This window comes from Mustela nigripes, chromosome 9 (genome assembly GCF_022355385.1).
Source record: "Mustela nigripes isolate SB6536 chromosome 9, MUSNIG.SB6536, whole genome shotgun sequence".
NCBI classification, from domain to species: Eukaryota; Metazoa; Chordata; class Mammalia; order Carnivora; family Mustelidae; genus Mustela; species Mustela nigripes.
In genome coordinates, this window is record NC_081565.1 from 54,428,963 (window position 1) to 54,445,064 (window position 16,102).

At 36.9% G+C, this 16,102-nt stretch overlaps 1 long non-coding RNA gene and 1 pseudogene across 1 annotated transcript in view; one reads left to right on the top strand and one right to left on the bottom strand.

Annotated features, from left to right (window-relative positions):
- Positions 1-12,762: 12,762 nt before the first annotated feature.
- Positions 12,763-16,102, bottom strand: part of LOC132024725 (uncharacterized) — a 15,726-nt gene continuing 12,386 nt past the window's right edge. Inside the window, exon 2 of the long non-coding RNA XR_009406289.1 lies at positions 12,763-13,031. This is a non-coding gene — a long non-coding RNA (uncharacterized LOC132024725). The remainder of the gene's footprint in view (positions 13,032-16,102) is intronic.
- Positions 13,333-16,097, top strand: LOC132024919 (large ribosomal subunit protein eL15-like; annotated as a pseudogene).

A 16,102-nucleotide genomic window follows, 5' to 3' on the forward strand; every position in this document is an offset into this window, starting at 1 on the left:
AATATATATAGAGAGAGAATTCTGTACCATAGATTATGAAGTTTTTGAGAATCGAATTCAAACATTATTTATTCTTTATTATTACTCTTTTGTTTGTGCTTTCATTATACATTCAATTATTCAATCAGCAAATATATATTGAGTTAAAAATAATGCCTGGAGAAGAGAAATATGTATTCAGTTAGTAGATCGTTAATGAAAACATAATCTATAGATAACAAACATGAAGACAATATAATAGGATATTTATAGTAATATCTCTATGTTAAGAAACTAGTCAAACAGGCTTAGTCATCTGTGACTAAAAAACTGACTTATTTCTTCCCCTAGGTATATTTTTCTTCCTTTCTCATTGCCTACAGTCTGCTTTTGTGGGGTTCTCCATGACTCTTATCTTTCATGACCTGAACTAGAAATTTTTTCATATATACACTTGATCTTAGCCAAAAGGCCGAGAAGCGATGAAATTTTTTCATATGTAAAGACCTTACTACTATTTGCAGAAAATCCTTGTTCACTATACCTACAATTACTTATTTTAAATGTAAAGTATTTTTCAATGACATTGATACAGTGGTTTTGCTTCCTCCCATATGCTATGCTAAAAGACTGTATTAGATACCTGTTATCAATAAAGTTTTTTTTTAAGATTTTTATTTATTTATTTGACAGACAGAGATCACAAGTAGGCAGAAAGGCAAGCAGAGAGAGAGAGGAAGGGAAGCAAGCTCCCTGCCAAGCAGAGAGCCAGATGCGGGGCTCGATCCCAGGACCCTCCTGAGATCATGACCTGAACTGAAGGCAGAGGCTTTAACCCACTGAGCAACCCTGGTGCCCCATAAAGTTTTCATTTTTAATTGATGTAGTTGTCTCTATTATGGGTTTTCATGTATCTTGCTTGTCTTCTGGCTCATCCCCTTTTCTAAGGATCTGGGTGGCACAGTCCTCTTTTTTAGTTGGAAGAATAACTTCTAGATTAATTCTGAATCATAAGGGATTTCCCAATGTTCAGAAATACGGATGTCATACTTTTCACCTTAGATTAAAGGTAGTTACCATTTACACCTTCAATCAGATCTCTTCGAACATTTTCTCTGGAAGTACTGTCTAGTCAGGTAACTTCCCTAACTACCCTGAGGCCATCATTCTGGAGATGCCATTTATAGATGCTCTACTCAACTGTTCCAGCTGAGCTCAACCTTCCAGTCATATCAGCCAAGGGAACGGATATGCAAATGAAGCTACTTGAGGGCCTCCAGCCCAGTCTTCTCATTGGCTGAATTCTACCAAGTGACTTCCATTTATGCTACATGGAACAGAATAATCACCCAGACTAGCCCCAACTCCTCCCTACAAAATCATAAAATATTAGAAAATGGTTGTTGTTTAAACTACCAAGTGCTGGGGTAGTTTGTTATGCAGTAATTGATAATTAGAATTTTCAATCCTGACTGTGGAAGTCTGGTGGCTTTATTCTTTAAGCATTTCCCACCCATTTTCATGTCAGCAACACTAATATGGTAGAAATCATGAAAATTTTGCATGAATGAACTGGGATGCAGAGACATTTGTTAATCAGGTGAAATGAGATTTATAAACGTCCAGTTGGCCATTTTATTATATGAATTTAAGATTCAGTTCAACTGGAAAAACATCTCCTGGCAGAAGAAACTGATTCTTCATAGAATGAAGCATGAAGGTGCTGCCCTTGTTCAGCCTTATTTATAAAGCATAAAATACTGATACATTTTTCCAGGGTTAGGACAGGGGATAGAAGCAGCATTAGGGAGGCAGGAAAGTTCAAAGCACATTAGGCAATTTATGTATATATCAGATAACAAAATTCCTGATTTCTTCAATTCCTTTGTTTTTTGTGATTTTTTTTTCCTAAGTAGGCAATGTGTTTTTCCTCCTGCCATCATCACTATTTCATACTTGCATATGTGAGATAATATCTAGCCTCCTACGCTGAAGATAAGAAGTGAAGAGCTGTCCTAGAACACAAGTCATTATCTCTATCTGAATTTGAAAGATGAGTTCATTAAATCCTTATCAAAGAACACAGTTCATTGCTAAGGTCACTATTCTTCAGGGTAGTGATTCCCAAACCAGACTATGCATCAGACTAGGAAGTTTTTCAAAACACTTTTTTCCAAAGCGTCTGATGTGGCATCTGAGGATGTGTGTGTATGTTTGGACAAGATTCTGTCAGTGTAAAACAAAAACAAGAACAAAACAAAAAATCAAAAAAAAGAAAAAAGCTCAACCCGACTAAAAGCAAGAAAAAAGGGATTTATTAATTTACATACCATGGGTCTAACTCTTTTACATGTTTTTCCTACTTCTAAATCACACACTTTCAGTTCGTAATATTTTGGTTGTAGGACTTCTATTCTTCTATTGACTTCCCACTTCAGAAGATGACTCCCTCTCATACTTCCCAATGTAGTTCAATCTTCAGGGTTTTATTTGTATAACTATGCAACTGTCATTCAAACATAAGCTATGTGAACACTCATTTTTAATTCACGCACAAACTTGCTCGTAGAAGTGTTCATTTTCTCTCAGTCTGTTTAAATATGTCGTTTTCAGTGAAGGTTGATTTTTTTCTTTTTAAATATGGACTTTTTAGAGGACTTTTATATGTCCTCTAAGACAGGTGTCATCTCTCCCTTTACCTCTCTTAACCAGTCTCTAGTTTTCTGGCTCATATGTCTTGCTCTTTCTCTGTTTAGTCCTTTATTCTGGTAATGGAAGATGATATTTTGAGACACTGCTCACTTGAAAAAATATTGTTAGATACCCCTAGTTGTAATAGAGAGTCAAGTTTAGATTTTTAAATTGCAAATCTTAGTCTCTTGGAATTCTAAAACAAATTCTCTTTGGCTCCGGGCTCCCAGTACCATTATTGTTTAATTTCAATGCCATCGTGCTCCTTGATCTTTCATATGAAATGTGTTTTTCTCTTCAGGAGCTTGTGGGCTCTTATATTTTCTCCCAAATGTCTGAAATTTCATAATTGTGTGCCTTCGTTTAAATGTATTTTAATCCATTTTGCTATCAGAAGACTTCATAGTCTGAAAACTCATGACCTTTTAGTTCTGAGAAGTTTTCTTGAATTATTTATTTGGTGATTTTCCTCCATCTGTTTCTTTTGTTCTTTGTCTTTGCATTTCTGATTACTGTAAATTTGGAATCCCCAGCCTCTAATTTTCTCCTCTTTTCTCTATTATTTGTCATTCTATGTCTTGTGTCTTATCTCCTGACAGAGTTCAACTTAATAATCCAAAATTTTAATGCAGTTTTGTACTTCTACCATCATTTTTAAATTCCAAAACTTTTAAAATTTTCTCTTCTTTTAAATCATTTTTAAATTTTTTTTTGTGAATGAAATTTTATTCTTTTTTCTTCTATCTTTAAATAATTTTTTGGTTTCATCTTTTTTTTTTTCTTCTCTCCTTGTATATTTCTTCCAATTTGTTCCTTATTCTATATGTTTAGGGCTCTCTTTCCTATTCAAGTCATTTGTTAAACACCTGATATTCCAGGGGCACATGGGTGACTCAGTTGGTTAAGCGCCTCATTCTTGATTTGATCCCATGTGAGATCAAGCCTCAGGGCAGGCTCCATGTTCTGCAGGGAATCTTCTTGAAGATTCTCTTCTTCTGCTTTTGCTCCTCCCCCCACTCATGAGTGGGCTCTCTCCCTCTTTCTTTAAAATAAATAAATCTTAAACACTTGATGTTCCAGATGTTTATATTAGCAGACTCTCTCACTGGATGGTAGGACTATTAACCAGAATTCCTATTTTCTCTCCCTGTTAGTGTAAATGATTTCCAATGACAGCTGCCAACAATTTCTCCCATCCTTGTCTGTTTCTCCTCCCCTGACTATGGATTGATCAACAGAGGCCAATCAGAAGTGGTGTCTATTCTAGGCATAAGCCTTACATGGCCTGACAATTTCCATTTTGACTCTCTTGAATGCTTTGACCACCATATAAATAAGCCCAACCTAGTCTACCGTATAATGAGAGATCTCATGAAGGAAAACCAGATGATTTCCAATAAACAGCAGATACCAACCATTAAACATGGGAAAGAGGCCATATCCTGGCTGTTTTAGCCTCTGCTAAGTTCTTGGTTGAAGTCAGCTCCCTCAGTGAATCTGGCTTACACCACAGAGAAGAATTGCCTGAATGAGCCCAGCCAAACTTTAGAATCATGAAAAAAAAAAAAATACATCAGTATATATTGTGTTAGGTCACTGAGCTCAGTGAGGTAATAGATAAGTGATATAAAGGGTTTTATATATCTCTACTTAATGACATTAAGCATAGCCATGTGATACGTGATTTCCTTAACAAAGGAAACATTAGCGGAAGTGATGTCTGTCAGATCTGAACTTTAAGAGTCAGTGCACAGTTTGGCTTGCTCTTCTCAATCTGCCAAAGTCAGCAATATTTCAGTTAGAGTATTCCCCAGTTGCCCTATGTCTCAAATCAAAGTTGACTTTGAGCAGAGCGTGCATTGCTATAAACCACTGCTATTTGGAGATCATCTGTTACTCCAGCATAATTTAGCATTTCTTGCCTGATGCAGACACTAAATAGCCAATGGGAAGTGTATACATATGACAAATGTGGGCAGTGTCACCATAGGCAATCTAGCAGGTGTTCCCAGCTCCTTCTGAAGTAAAGGTTTAATTTCCTTAGCTGCTAGGAGTGAGTTGACAGTCATCACGTGGAAGTTGCCCTCTCTGGAAATTGCCCCCAGTTGAAAAAAATTTCCTCATCAAAGTCATGGCTCCTTCTTAGGGGTAACCTGCATCCAATGGTAGGTCCACATGAAGGCATAAAAGCCCAAAATGCAGGGCAACTCTGAACAGCCATCCTGGCTTCAGATCTCCCATGGCATCAACTTGAGATGTGGTCATAGCCCAACTCCCTCCCTTCAATCCTGCTTCTTCCCTTCTCTTCCTTTTACAGGTGTAGTTCTTGTGAGCACTCCCTCCTTAACAGTCTGTAAGCTAATCTCTATTTCAGAGTCTAGTTCCTGGAGAATCTAACCTGTGATTATTTTTAACTTTTATTATTTAAAAAGATAATTTTAGGGAGCATCTCATATCAATACTTTTAGGAATTTCATCTTTGCTTGTTGGATTCATTGATAAAGAATGTTCTAATGCCATGCTTAAAAGAGTGTGGTCAGGTTGCTATTGCTCTGTGAGCTAAATTGAAGAGGAGACTATTGGGCATTATCAATTACCTTCTCACCCTTCATATTCAACATTCCTGATTTTCAATACAGAACACTGGCCCTCAGCTGTGCTCAATATTCCCCAGGCCAAAGACCTATGGTGTTACTTATCACAAAGAATGAACCCCCAGTCTTGTCATGATTAAAAAAACGCAACAATCTGTGTGTGAAGAATGGATTAGAGAATCTTAGCACCTACTTCTGCTTAAAGATACTTTCAATCTACTATTTTTTGTTCCTTTTACTCTCACTTCTGGAAGTACCTGGCACCATCAATTCCCAACTCTGCAATGCAAATCGAGTGGTTTTGTAGCTTATCCATCTCTTTCCACCATTATGAATTTGTTACTGTGGATTCCTTTCCCAATATTTTATCTTTGTTAATCTATGACTCCATTTTATACGGTCATATCCATTTATTCTCATTTAAGCAGGGCTCAGTAGCAGAGGGAAATAGTATTTTTTTTAACCAATCATCTTTAATTAAAAGGTCCATACATTTGTCCTTCTATAAATGCATTTGAATTATTGGGTCATTTCCCCCCTAAAAATTTCTATGCATATCTTTATTAGAATTACATTTAAATTCTGGATTAATGTAAGAGAACTGACATTCTGCTCAGTCTTCTTGTCCAACATACAAAGCATAATTCTCCATTTACTTGAGTCTTTTCTGTGTACATTGAGTACCATAGTCTCTTTAATGTGTGTTTTATGTTTTGAGAAGTTTATTCTAAGTTTTTTTTATTCTATTGATTTTATAAATGGAATCTTTTCTTCCATAATAGTTACTAACTATATTTGTTTACAGGTAAGAGAAAGATTGATCTGATTAAATTCATTTTGTAGTTACAAGTCTTTACCGATGATATGTTCTATAACTGGAGTGGTTTCCTTAGAAAGATAGTAGAACCTCCTGTAGCTGACACCAGAGAGATGGCAGATGAGTCACAGGGTTCACATGAGAAGGGTTCCTTCATGCCTCCATTTCTAACACCTAATCTAAGATACCAGAATCCAGTCACAGAATCTGCTGTGGTCCATTGATTTTTATTGACTCTAGGGACTATGTCTGGGGAGTACTTAGAACTTTCCAGAGCAGCTTACTATAGCTTAAGTAGAAACTTAGGAGTACCTAATATTTCCACAAAAGAAAAAAATATTTGTTTTTTCCTCCTAATCTCCTTGTGAAAGTCTTCTAACTTTCTGATATAAGCCACCCAGAGATAAGAAGAAAATTGCAACTGATTGTTTCTGAAGATTGTCACAAACAGGGGTGCCTGGGTGGCTCAGTGGGTTAAGCCTCTGCCTTCAGCTCAGGTCATGATCTCAGGGTCCTGAGATGGAGCCCTGCATCGGGCTCTCTGCTCAGCCGGGAGCCTGCTTTCCCCCTACACACACACATAACTGCCTGCTGCTCTGCCTATTTGTGATCTTTCTCTCTCTGTCAAATAAATAAGCAAAATCTTAATAAAAAAAAAAAAAAAGATTGTCACGAACATCACTCTGTATCACATGACTTATATCATGTGACTTTCAAACTTCTCCAATAAAGAAGGGGCGTCTCTTCCCCCTTGTTTCCCAGGGCCCAGGCCATACCAGTTGTTAAACATTTTGGATAGACCTCTGCTTAGTGTCCTATTCAGCCTTAATCAGTTGCTGATTCTGGATCCTTGTGGTATAAAATCTTCCTTTACTGGAAGGAAATGGAGCCATTGTAAATGGTTCATAAAAACATCCTTTCTGATATCTCCTTAGCTAAGAAAGAGCATTATTGTTTCTGAAGGATTTTATTAGGTAAACTTTTAAAAAATCATTGTAATTTTGAAAAACATTACTACTCAATAAATAAATAAATAAATAAATATTTTTAAAAAGAAAAACATTTACTACTCAAAAGACATTTTGGTGCTTTCAACTCAAAACTAACTAGTATGTTGTGTCATTGCTTCCCATTTCTCAATCATATTAGAACTGAATTCAAAGTAAATAAGTATATGACTATTTTTAAATAAAATAGAACAGAACCATATTTTGTTTCACTTAGCTAGCATCTGAAAATTCTTTTGTTTGTTTAGGCTGCTATGTATTTTATCAAAGTTTTCCTGTGTTTCCTATGGTAAAAGCTGAAGCAGTTGTTATAAGATTATTTTGAGCAATAGTAGAAGTATTTAATGTGTTGTAATTGCAGAGCCCTCTTAGCAGTTGTTAAAAAAAATTCAAAAATGATAACATTGTAATCCCAGGTTCTACATTAAGGGCCATATTCATCCCCAAGACACTAATGCATAAAGTAGAATAGTAATAATAGGTACTTGAAAATGTGTGCTCAGGGAAGAATATAACCTTTTAAAATTACTTACAAATGGAAACCCATGCACTAGGATTGCCAAAACACATTCCATCACAACTAAAACTAATTTTCTATTCTTACAAATACAATTATAAAATATCAAATGAATTCCAAATAGTAAACTTAAGATAAAGTTTTCTAATTTCAAGTTCACATAATTACATGGATGTTGTTTTATAAACTTTCACTACCACAGTAGTTTCTAAACTTTTTTACAGAGGTGGAGTCTTTCTTCAAATAAAAACTTACTCAGAAGACCAAATGATACAAAACAGATTAAAAATAAGTCCTCTCTAGTTAAAATGATGGAGGAGGGACCCAGCACCCTGCCCAACAGACTCTCTGACTCCTAATTCTACTGATCTTTTTTTTCTCAGACAGGTCTATGACACACTTCTCAGAAATTTCTTATGCTTTTGAGATACTTAAAACCACTGGTATCTCATTTACTAGGTGTTCATAATATATAAAAACTATTTAATAATTTTGAAAGTAGGGGACCCCCAAGTACTATAATTAAATACATAACAGTTTATTCTCTCACCAAATATAATCATCTAGACAAGTAGGCAAAAATCAGTATAAAAATTCCACAAAGGTCAACAGGGAACTGGGATTCTTCTATCTCTCTGCTCTGTCATCCTTGGTATAGGCTTCTATACTCAAGGTCACTGCATGACCCAGCATGGCTGCTCGATATCCACTCATCTTACTTTATTCCAACAATAGAAAGGAAGAGGAGATAAAGAACAATAACAAAACAACAACAACAACGAAAGAACGCTCTTGCTTCTATCTCTCTTTAGGGAAACGTTGCACAAATTCTTCCCAGTAATTTCCACTTACAGATTCCTTGCCAGAATTCAAATACCTGGTCATATCTATCTGCAAAATACTTTTCCACAGGTCAAATCTAGAATTTGACTTTATCTAACTTACAAGCTATTACATTATCCTGTTACTATTTTATGGATGCTGACAGAATTCAAGAGACTCTTGAGTCTTTATTAATCATTACAGAGCATATTTGTGTAGATTACCTTGGCCCCTTGGTCCCATGGGAATGATGCCATGTGCTTGGATGACAGCCTGTACATGCAATGAGTTGCGTTACAGAAGAAGAGCACTGAGTCTGGGGAAACACAACATTTTATAGCAAGTAGTAAGCAAACCTACTCTTGGTCTTACTTGTGGAAAAACAACCTTGGATAATGGTCTGGGTCAAGAGTAGTCAGGACCTTGCGTCCTTGGCATACCCAACAAGAAAATGCAGGCATGCTCAGGGTCCATGCCTCTCCCAACATACATTACCACCCTGAAAAGATTCAGGATTCCTTCACTAAGGAGGAAGAGAAGAATAAAATTGTACATAAAATGAGTAATCTCTGTCATATAATCTTACTGTAAGTATTTTGTGACATTTCTATTATATATGTAAATTTTATTTTAATGAAGCTTTAAATCACCCAATATATTCTAAGGTATTAAAGGGAGGTATTTTATTCTAATCTAGTGTTCTGGCTAGGTTGCAAATGGAACTTGGATACTTATGGTAAATATGTAGAAGATACTCCTTCCCCCAAGATTCATGAGTTCTTCAGTTTGGGATAAGAAGTTTTTCATGCATTTATTTTTCATTTATTTTGTGGAAGGGGATTGTTAGGATGATGTCTTTGAGGTGAGCAGAGCTTAGCATCTTGGAGAAATCGGAATGGCATCTTTTCATGTACCCAGTCTCACTGACTTAGTTTCTCTAACCTTCAAGGCATTCCTACTGACTGACCACTGTTTATTTATCGATGCCCTCTGTTTCCTACTGGAACCACGACTGATGCATTTGTCAAATATGTTTCAGTTTTAGGGCCTTTCCTTTGGCTAGTCTCTCAACCTGGGTATCTGTAATATTTGTTTCCTTAAGTTATTCAGGTCTCTGATCAATGTTATTTCATCCCAAATGTCTTCTAGACCACACCATCAAACAGAGAACTCATCAACATCTGTCATTCCTTTCTTCCCGTCCTGCTTTATTTTTCCTCATTGCATTTATGACTACCTGAGATTTTAAAAAATACTTATATGTTTCTTTATCTATATCCTCACAGAACGATGGTCATGTATCAAAATGCCTGGGATTTTTCCAATTTTAGGGCTAAAAGTCCTACATCTGGAAACCTTCTCAGTCCTCATCAAAGAGGGACAATTTCTTCTCCTATCTCACAGTAGGATGCAAGCTCTATGATATCAAGACTTTAATTTTTTTACTCTTGTTTGTATTCTCGGCACCTAGACCAGTGCCTAGCACTTGGCAATAGCACAATAAATATTAGCTGAATGAATGAATGAATGAATGAATGAATAAAAAGATGTGCAAGATTACAGGGAAAGTGTAGTAGGACATAATCCTCAATAAAAGAGCTGAAAGGACCTTAGAAGTCAGTGCAATCCTCATTTTGTTCAAGGGGACAGAAAAATTAGTGGGTGTATTAAGGTTCAGGCAGGAAAATATCGCCTATGCCAGGTAGTTTAATAAAAGGAACTTAGCATGAGAAATGACCTACAAATGTATTGTAAAGAGAGAAAAACCCAAGAGGGAATGGTGAGACCTCCCAGATAGTAGCTACAGTAGGAAGCTTACAGTGCCCTCAGTAAGGAATTAAGGAACAAAGGGATAATGCAAATTTACCAGAACTCAAGACCTGGGTGAATGGAGGCTTATGAATCAATCCAGAGGGAGCAGAAATCTCCAAGGAACAAGGCATTGCTACGGCCTGCCCAAAGCAAAGTGGTTAAAAACAGATTTCTCCCTTTTTTTTCTGTCTTTTTGTGGAATTGAGCTGGAAGCCAGTTGGCCAGAGAGCCTGAAAAGTGCTGCTTTCCAAGATAGGTAAAAAATGCATCTTCTGTGGTTCCATACAAATTTTAAGATTGTGTGTTCTATTTCTGTGAAAAATATCATTGGAATTTTGATAGAAATAGCAAATATTTCATAGAAATTGTGAGTACGTAGATTGTTTGGGGTAGTATGGACATTTTAACAATATTGATTCTTCTAATCCATGAGCGTGGAATATCTTTCCATTTATTTGTATCTTCTCCTTTTTCATCAATGCTTTATAGTTTTCAGCCTTTCATCTTCATGGTAAACTTATTACCAAGTATTTTTTTTTATGCAATTGCAAATAGGATTGTTTTCTTAATTTCTCTTTCTGTACTTTATTGATATATAAAACTACAACTGATTTTTCTACATGAATTTTGTATTCTGCAACTTTCCTGAATTGACTTATTAGCTCTTACAGTTTTGTTTAGTTTTGTTTTATTGTTGGAGTCTTTTTAGGTCTTTCTATATATAATATCATGTCACCTGCAAATAGTGAGTTTTACTTCTTCCTTTTTGATTTGGATGGCTTTAATTTCTTTTTCTTGCCTAATTGATCTAGCTAGACTACATTGAATAAAAATGGTAGAAGTGGGCATCCTTGTCTTATTTTTTATTTCAGTTCAGCTTTTCACCATTGATTATGATATTAGCTCTAGACTTATTATGGTCTTTATTTTGTTGAGGTATATTCTCTCTATACCCACTTTCTGGAGAGTTTTTAACATAAATAGATGTTGAATTTTGTCAAATGCTTTTTTCTGTATTTATCGAGATGATGATATGATTTTCATCCTTTATTTTGTTAATGTGGTATATCCATTGACTAATATAATGTGATAATATATATAAAACATATATTTTATATATATAAAATATTACTTTATATATAATGTGAAAAATATCCATCGACTGATTTGCACATGTTGAACCATCCTTGCATCCTTGGACTAAATCCCACTTGGTCAAGGTATGTGATCCGTTTAATGTACTGTTGAATCCGGTTTGATAATTTTTGTTTGCATTTTGTGAGGATTTTTGCATCTGTATGCATCAGGGATATTGGCCTGTAATTTACTTTTCTTGCGGTGTCCTTGTCTGGTTTTGGTATCAGAGTAATGTTAGCCTCCTAAAATGTTTGGAAGTGTCCCCTCTTCTTTTTTTGGAAGAGTTTGAGAAGGATAAGTATTAATTCTTTAAATGTTTGGTAGAATTCGCCAGTGAAGCTATCTGGTCCTGGACTTTTGTTTGTTGGGAGATTTTTAATTATCAGTGTAACCTTGTTACTAGTAACTAGTCTGTCCAGATTTTCTATTTCTTCATGATTCATTTCTCTTGAAATAAACCCAGATATTAAGATGTCTCCTTCTTTGTGTCCTTTTAAGCCATACTGACCACTTCATTCACTACATACTCAGGACCAAACGACCGACAAAGGCAAGCTGTGGTCATCGGGTGCTGTTTGTAGCAACGGCTTTGTTTTTGTCCTAGTCTTGCACTGCTCCAGTTTCTTCCCTGCTCCAGTTTCTGTCCTGATCCAGATACCCAACTACCTTTCCTGTTGGTTAGTTACCCTGTTTCTGCCTTTAGACTTGACCTTTGTACTTGCTTTCCTAGGCTTGAGTCAGTCATGCCTTTGTCTCCTTTCACTTGAGAATACTTTGATGTGCTGACTGCACCCTGATCTTGCTGTAATCAGCACTGCATATTTTTTTTTTAATACTGCAGCCTTGTATGTGGAGAGAAGGAGAGGTGGGCAAAAAGCAATTATAGAATTAGAAAAATATCTGTAAAAAGAAATTGTTTAAGCAAAGTCTACAAAGATCTAGGTAAGGACGATGTTGTTGAAACAGTATTTGGGAAAGATGTTTAACAAGTTAGGCAAATTTCATAGTCTTGAAAAAGGCCAGACCATGTTCTTTAAGGTGGAACAACTCTAAGGAACATCTCAGTTCTGGAATACCCGTAGGATCTGCTGGGGGCTTTGTGGTGAGGCTGTAACTTTCAACACCTCCCTTTTCCTGGTCCTACTACTTTTATGATCCCCTTACCTAAGAGTTGTTCTCTAGGGTATTTCCCAATAACTTCACACTTCCCAGGGAATCCAAGTAATGACAAAATGTATAAATTTAAAATTTACTTTGATAAGGAGCTATAGCCAAAAAGTCAAAATTTTGAAGTATAGTCACTTTGATATGGAAATGGCTTGTTTTGATCAAAAGGTTTTGGAGACACTGATCTCTAGAAAGAAAAACAATAGTGGTGGAGAATAATTAAAAGTTTTCAACATTTTTTTAATAGAAAAAAATTTAAACGATCAAGAAAGAAGAATTACATGAAATTGAAGAGAAGAGAAAACTTCAGGAAGAAGACATTCTCCGTGAATTTTTGTTGGATCTGAATGAGGTCAAATCAGGCCATGTAGTGCAGAAGGCAGTTGTATAAAAACGGCAGTACAATAATTCCAAAAGTGTAATTTTGGTGGGCAGGTCAGAGTTGGGAGTTTTCTATGATCACATATCACTCTGCAGAGATGCTGGACCTGGAAGAGAAACACTACATCAAAATGGGTCAAAAAGCAAGAAGATATCTAGAAAAGAAAGTAAAAACAAAACAAAACAAAACAAAACAAAATAAAAAAACAGGTTGGAGAAGCTCAGCAAAAATAAATTCTAGCCAGTTTCATTAGTTTCTTTGTTTTCACAGAGGGGAAAGAAAATATTCCAGTATTTGATTTTTGCGGTGCATAAGCCCAGTCCACATTGTGCATGTGTGTGCATGTGTGTGCCATTCAGTTTCTGTCCAGACACATGGTCACTCTCCAAACCAGGAGGTCATGCAGGATGTTTGTGGTTGTGGGAGTGGTGCTAGGGTTAATGATAGAAATGTGGGATAGCAGAGTTGATGGTGAGGCTGGTTTGATAGTGGTGTCGGCTGCAACACTGGTGGTGTAGGAAAGTGTTGATAGGAGGGTCCTTGTAAATAGCGTGTGTAGGTATTAGGAGATATGTCATGGGGTTTCTGAGCAGTTCTGATGCACATACCACCCCCATGTCTGTAGTCAGCTCTTTATGGTGGGCTCACTGCTTCCCCTCCTTGCCTCAGAACTTTAAGTTTGGATAAATTTTATCTTACACTATATATGATAAATATTAGACTAAATATTATTCATGTAACTCAGTCTTCACATATTATCATTTATGCAACCTGGAATATAACTGCAACAAGGTAAAAGAGAAAAGCCTCAAAATTGAACTGCTGTCATATAAACAAACCCATACTTTTTGAGTATACTAGAGCTTCTCAATAAATTGAACTAGTTCATAACGACCATGGCATGTATCACAGAGATAAAGAGCCAAAATTCAGATACTATTGTGATGAGGCAGAGCCCTCCAAAACAGAAACTCAAATATTCCCCTGAAAGTGTATTGCTGATGTGTTAGTGTGCTCTTATCAAATTTTTCACTTTCTCCTTTTTCTTTTTCTTTTTTAAGATTTTATTTATCTATTTGGGTTTGTGTAGAGGAAGAAGGGAGTGAGAGCATAGGTGTGTGCACAAGTGCAGGGGTGAGACAGAGGGAGAAGCATATTCCCCGCTGAGCAGGGTGCCCAAAGCCAGGCTTGATCCTGGGACTCTGGTATCAAGACCTGAGCTTAAGGTAAATACTTAACCAACTGAGCCACCGAGACTCCTCCCATCTTCCTCTTTCCAATTTTGCAATCAGGTTACTTAACTAAGGTTACCAGGAATACACCATGTTTTAATTTCATGCATTTTTTTAAAAGAAGATATAATCTCTGTGTTCATTAAATATGTAATTCTCTTGCAAAAATATAAGACCTTTCGAAGGTGAATTATTTAGCCCATGGATAATTTGCATCCTACACTTTATATAACTTGATCACTCACTTAACACCTCATCATAAAGTAGGTTGATAGGTGGCCTCTGGCTAACTGATTGCATGGAATGTCATGGAAAGAAACACATCTCAATGCCACCACTGTTATTACTGATGTATTTGCCTCTAAAATACAGATTCCATAAATCTGCAAATGTTGCTACTTGTAAAAAAAAAAATACAAATAACCGTAGAAAAAATACACTACAAATTCCATTTGGATTAACTTTGGATTTTCTAATGTTCTTAATTTCCATAAATTGAAGTATATAATTAAGTAATTTTTCTATTAGTTAAGAAAAGCTATGAGAACTTTGAGAAAAAAGTAGTAAGGGGCCACCAGTTATTACAACATATTACAAAGCAATAACAATTAAAACAATGTGATATTAATGCAAGAAATGAGACAGATGGGACATGATCCAGGAACAGGCACTATTATATGTTACTTTAATATACAATCCAGAAGTGTTGGGCTGCCTGGCTGGCTCAGTCCTCAGTCAAGTAGAGCATGTGACTCTAGATCTCAGAGTCTGAGTTTAAGCCCCACACTGGATGCAGAGCTAACTTTAAAACAAAACAAAACAAACAAACAAACAAAAAAGTTAAAAAAAATTAACAGAATGTTAGTGATACCAGTTGGGGCATTTCTTGTTGTCTTGAAGCTTTGATGAAGTCCTAAATCTCAGGACCCAAGGGATATTTCCTCCACATATTCTAAACAGAGACAGACACATGCCCATGAGCTTACTCAGAAACACAACATGGATCCTGGCACCTTTTCAGGCTACATTAAAATAGAGTAGAATTTCAAACATTGTCTTCAGAGTGAGGCTTCCTTTGGAGACAACTGCACAGTTGGGAGAGCGTACTATGTTTTTCTACCGCCCCTCATAGTGGCAGAATCTTGCTTCTTCAAGGGAACTTCAAGAGAATCACTCACCAAGTCTGATTTGACTGATAGAGAGGAAGTACTTTCATCACCCAGCCTGGCTGCCTGCTGAGCTGTAAAACTCGGGTTTTACCTGGTGCAGCTATTAAAATAGAGCATGGTAAGACCTTTCTGTCAGGCCGCAGCCATCAGCTCAAAGGTAGGCCAAGATCGGCACTTACAAGTACATCCAGTAACTATGGAGCAGTCCAAGGTAATGTGCTTTCTTCTCTACGTGCGCTGCTGGCAGTACTGCCAGCTCTCTGCGCTCCACAAGGCTCCCCACCCAACTCACCGGATAAAGCGCGCCGGCTGGGCTAGAAGGCCAGGCAAGGTTATGTCATATATCGGATTCATGGGCGTCGTGGTGGCCGCAAACGCCCAGTTCCTAAGGGTGCTACCTACGGCAAGCCTGTCCATCATGGTGTTAATCAGCTAAAGTTTGCACGAAGCGTTGTCTGTTGGAGAGAGCGAGCTGGACGTCACTGTGGGGCTCTAAGAGTCTTGAATTCTTACTGGGTTGGTGAAGATTCCGCATACAAACTCTTTGAGGTTATTCTCATTGATCCATTCCATAAAGCTATCAGAAGAAATCCTGACAGCCAGTGGATCACCAGACCAGTTCACAAGCGCAGGGAGATGCTAGGGCTGACGCCTGCAGGCCGAAAGAGCCATGGCCTTGGAAAGGGTCACGAGTTCCACCACACTGTTGGTGGTTCTTGCCCAGCAATGTGGAGAAGACGCAATACTCTCCAGCTCCACCGTTACCGCTAATCAAA